The sequence below is a fragment of the Rutidosis leptorrhynchoides genome, chromosome 11, assembly GCF_046630445.1.
Source record: "Rutidosis leptorrhynchoides isolate AG116_Rl617_1_P2 chromosome 11, CSIRO_AGI_Rlap_v1, whole genome shotgun sequence".
Lineage (NCBI taxonomy): Eukaryota > Viridiplantae > Streptophyta > Magnoliopsida > Asterales > Asteraceae > Rutidosis > Rutidosis leptorrhynchoides.
The window spans coordinates 228,883,487-228,889,486 of NC_092343.1; positions in this window are offsets into that span (position 1 = coordinate 228,883,487).

A 6,000-nucleotide genomic window follows, 5' to 3' on the forward strand; every position below is an offset into this window, starting at 1 on the left:
TGTAGGAGCATCCTACACGATTTCTTGCGCCGTTAGCTGTATTGCTAGATTCAGAGTTATTGTTGGTATGTAGCGCAAGCCTGTACTGCGGCTATGTTTGAAGCAAGAAAGGCACGAAATTCCTCTTCGCTCATATTCAAGGTGTGTCGAGTAGTCGGTGCCATTTCCTTCAAAATAGTCAAATGAAACAATTTAATCATACAGAATATTAAGAGTAGTCAATAGTATCTCGTTGCATAATATGAACTCATTTATAAAAGCTTTTTCTTCATATTAGCGTTTTATAAGTTTAAATTCGGGTACTACCTACCCGTTAAGTTCATACTTAGTAGCTAATATACAATTCAACTACTACAATTCCATATGAAAAAAAACTGATTATAATAATATATCACATACAAATATTCTTCAAACTTACAACTTCGCTATATTACATATAACATGAAATATAGTACACTATGATAAAGGAAAGTTCTGAAGATAAATCTAGTTAATACGCAAGTTGTTAAGCAAAGGAAATAAAGACATGTAATTCATAAGTCCAGAAACAAGTCATGCATTCTGGTTTTACTAAGACGACTTCCCATCCTTGGTCTTGTGGAAAATAACTGTTATGACCATTAGTTAGGCAACATGTTGTAATGTCGTCAAAAGGACGAGGGTTTCGTAATGTCCAACAGCCCCGTAATAATCTAAAAACCTTGTTTCTCACCCCAACTACTGAATCCGTCACTTGTGGGAAAGTTTTATTTAAAAGCTGCAATCCAATGTTCTGTTTCTCACTTTGGTAAGAAGCGAACATCACTAACCCGTAAGCATAACATGCTTCTTTATGTTGCATGTTAGAAGCTCTTTCTAATTCACGAAATCCTATGTTGGGATATGTTGAGTCAAAATAGGTTCTTAACCCGTAGCGTAAAATTGCATTTAGGTTCCCCGCATTTAATGCTTTAAAGAAAACACAGCGTAACTTAAAGTCTCCCCAATGTGATATACCACACCTATCAAAGGAAAGCCTTTTATAAACTAAGGCATTTCTGGAAAGTCTTTCAAATGTTTGACAAGATAATTTCGCTATAACTAAATGTGCTGATGAATTTTGACCGACTCTAGACAAGATTTTCTCAATCATATCCTCTGGTAGGTCTTCTAAAATATTCGGTTGTCTACCCTTAACGTCCAATTTGTTTTTATACTGTAAAATAGACAAGGATTAGATTCTTAATAACAAACAATACAAGCAATTTTTACATAGAACATAAAAGTACAAGCAGACTACAATACATTTATTACACAACATGCTCACACCCCTCTAATCTGAATCACTGGTTTCTTCTTCTTCGGACTTGGTTCTTTTTCCTAATTTTTTAGGGATATATGATGTTCCTCTAATACGAGCCGTCATTTTCCACATTGGTTTAGAAAAACCTGGTGGTTTAGAGGTTCCCGGGTTATTGTCACGATATTGAAAATACGGTTGTTGACGGTACATATCAAGTTCATCGGGGTCGGAATCAGATTTCTCTATTTTGATGCCTTTTCCCTTATTATTTTCTTTTGCCTCATTAAATTGGGTCGGGGTAATTTCTATAACATCACCGAAATCCTCATCAGGATCCGATTCATCGAAAAATTGGTAATTTTCCCAATATTTTGCTTCCTTAGCGGAAACACCATTGACCATTATTAACTTTGATCCATTGGTTGAGGATTTTCTTTTATTTGACCGGTTTTCTGTGGTTCCTACTATTCCCCCCTCCGGAACCTCTTCTTCTTCTGGTTCCTCTTCTTCTGGTTCCTCTTCTTCCAGTTCCTCTTCTTCCGGTTCCGTTTCCTCTTCTTCCGGTTCTTCGAGAACTTGTGAATCTTGCCAATATATATTCGACTCTTCGTTATTATTAGGTGAGTCAATGGGATTTGTGCTAGAGGTAGACATCTATCACACAATATCAAACATGTTAAGAGATTAATATATCACATAATATTTACATGTTAATAATATATAGTTTCCAAAAAAAATGTTAAGCAATCATTTTTAAAGAAAACACGGTCGAAGTCCAGACTTACTAATGCATCCTAACAAACTTGATAAGACACACTAATGCAAATTTTTTGGTTCTCTAAGACCAACGCTCTGATACCAACTGAAATGTCCCGTTCATATTGATTATAAACGTTTCATATTAATTGATTTTGTTGCGAGATTTTGACCTCTATATGAGACGTTTTTCAAAGACTGCATTCATTTTTAAAACAACCATAACCTTTATTTTATGAATAAAGGTTTTAAAAAATATTACGTAGATTATCAAATAATGATAATCTAAAATATACTATTTACACACGACCATTACATAATGGTTTATAATAGAAATATATTACATCGACATATGTTTCTTGAATGCAGTTTTTACACAATATCATATAAAAATGGACTCTAAATCTTGTCCTTATTTTAGTATGCAACAACGGAAGCTCTTAGTATTCAACTGAGAATAAACATGATTTAAACGTCAATAAAAATGTTGGTGAGTTATAGGTTTAACCTATATATATCAAATCGTAACAATAGACCACAAGATTTCATATTTCAATACACATCCCATACATAGAGATAAAAATCATTCATATGGTGAACACCTGGTAACCGACATTAACAAGATGCATATATAAGAATATCCCCATCATTCCTGGACACCCTTCGGATATGATATAAATTTTGAAGTACTAAAGCATCCGGTACTTTGGATGGGGTTTGTTAGGCCCAATAGATCTATCTTTAGGATTCGCGTCAATTAGGGTGTCTGTTCCCTAATTCTTAGATTACCAGACTTAATAAAAAAGTTTATATTCGATTTCGATAATTCAACCATAGAATGTAGTTTCATGTACTTGTGTCTATTTTGTAAATCATTTATAAAACCTGTAGGTATTCTCATCCCAAAAATATTAGATTTTAAAAGTGGGACTATAACTCACTTTCACAGATATTTCCTTCCTCGAAAATAAGACTTGGCCACGGATCGATTCACGAACCTATACAAATATGTACATATATATCAAAGTATGATCAAAATATAATTACAACCATTTTTATTATGTTTTAAAGATTTGAGTGTATTAAGTCAGCTGTCCTCGTTAGTAACCTACAACTAGTTGTCCACAGTTAGATGTACAGAAATAAATCGATATATATTATCTTGAATCAATCCATGACCCAGTGTATACACGTCTCAGGCTAGATCACAACTCAAAGTATATATATTTTTGGAATCAACCTCAACCCTGTATAGCTAACTCCAACATTACTGCATATAGAGTGTCTATGGTTGTTCCAAATAATATATATACATGGGTCTATATGATATGTCAAAACATTTGCATATGTGTCTATGGTATCCTAAGATTACATAATATATTAGAATACATGTATAATACAATATAAGTTAGCTAGGATATGATTTGTATAGATTTGTTAAACATTTCCCGTAGCTAAAAAGATCAAAAATATCCAATCTTGTTTTACCCTTAACTTCTTCATTTTAAATCCGTTTTGAGTGAATCAAATTGCTATGGTTTCATATTGAACTCTAATTTAAGAATCCAAACAGAAAAAGTATAGGTTTATAGTTGGAAATTTAAGTTACATGTCAATTACTAAAGAGGTAGTCATTTCTGTCGAAAGAACGACATCTTGATGACCATTTTGAAAAAACATACTTTCACTTTGAGGTTAACCAAGATTTTTGGATATAGTGTCATGTTCATATGAAAAATTATTTTCCCACAATAACAAATTTTAAATCAAAGTTTATTCAAACCAAAACAGCCCCCGGTTTCACTACGACGGCGTATATCCGATTTTATGGTGTTCATCGTGTTTCCAGATTTTAAATCATTAAGTTAGCATATCATATAGATATAGAACATGTGCTTAGTTGATTTTAAAGGTTAAGTTATAAAGATTAACTTTTGTTTGCGAACAAGTTTAGAATTAACTAAACTATGTTCTAGTGATTACAAGTTTAAACTTTCGAATAAGATAGCTTTATATGTATGAATCGAATGATGTTATGAACATCATTACTACCTTAAGTTTTCTGGATAAAACTACTGGAAATGAGAAAAATGGATCTAGCTTCAAAGGATCCTTGGATGGCTTGAAAGTTCTTGAAGCAGAATCATGACACGAAAACAATTCAAGTAAGATTTTCACTCGAAATAAGATTGTTATAGTTGTAGAAATTGAATCAAAGTTTGAATATGAATATTACCTTGAATTAGAAAGATAACTACTGTAAATAACAAAGATTCCTTGATCTTAGATGATTACTTGGAAAGGATTAGAAAGCTTGGAAGTAAACTTGCAAACTTGGTAGTATTCTTGATTTTTATGAAACTATACTTATGGAATTTATGAAGAACACTTAGAACTTGAAGATGGAACTTGAGAGAGATCAATTAGATGAAGAAAATTGAAGAATGAAAGTGTTTGTAGGTGTTTTTGGTAGTTGGTATATGGATTAGATATAAAGGATATGAAATTTTGTTTTCATGTAAATAAGTCATGAATGATTACTAATATTTTTGTAATTTTATGAGATATTTCATGCTAGTTTCCAAATGATGGTTCCCACATGTGTTAGGTGACTCACATGGGCTACTAAGAGCTGATCATTGGAGTGTATATACTAATAGTACATACATCTAAAAGCTGTGTATTGTACGAGTATGAATACGGGTGCATACGAGTAGAATTGTTGATGAGACTGAACGAGGATGTAATTGTAAGCATTTTTGTTAAGTAGAAGTACTTTGATATGTGTCTTGAAGTCTTTCAAAAGTGTTAGAATACATATCAAAACACAACATGTATATACATTCTAATGGAGTCGTTAAGTCTTCGTTAGTCGTTACATGTAAGTGTTGTTTTGAAACCTTTAAGTTAACGATCTCAATTTAATGCTGTTAACCCAATGTTTATTATATCAAATGAGATGTTAAATTATTATATTATCATGATATTATGATATATGAATATCTCTTAATATGATATATACATTAAAATATCGTTACAACGATAATCGTTACATATAAGTCTCGTTTCGTAATTCTTGAGTTAGTAGTTTTGTTTTTACATATGTAGTTCATTGTTAACACACTTAATGATATATTTAAATATCATTTTATCATGTTAAATATAGTGTATCAATATCTTAATATGGTACATATGTATTTAGTAGACGTTATCATAACGATAATCGTTATATATATCATTTCGAGTTTCTTAACTTAGTAATCTCATTTCTTATGTATATCACACATTGTTAATATATTTATTGAGATACTTACTCATCATAATCTTATGCCAACCATATATATATGTCTATATATACCACAACATGTAGTTTTTACAATTTTGTAACGTTCGTGAATCGCCGGTCAACTTGGGTGATCAATTGTCTATATGAAACTTATTTCATTTAATCAAGTCTTAACAAGTTTGATTGCTTAACACGTTGGAAACATTTAGTCATGTAAATATCAATCTCAATTAATATATATAAACATGGAAAAGTTCGGGTCACTACACTAAGCATCCGATTAGTTTAACTACTAGCTACGGTTGTGGGTTTTCAGTTCCCAAATAGATCTATCCCCATTTTTCATTTACCATAATCCAGTAGTTAACAATATTGGAATCAGGATTTCAATGGACTATAAAAGTTACTCCATAGAATATAGTTTAGTTACTCATGTCCACAACATAAAACATAGATAAAACATGTTAGGACTTGATTACATGTTTAAAAGCAGATATCAAAGGACTGATAAGTGAAGAACAAGAGCGAACAGGTAAAATGGAAAAAAGCAAGTAAAACGGACAGAAGCAACTAAAGCGGACATATAGAAAATGAATTAATTTCACAGCTTCTTAAACTAAATTGAAGTATAATGGCTACTTAACTAGGAGACTTAGGTTGTATATATAGCCCTCAT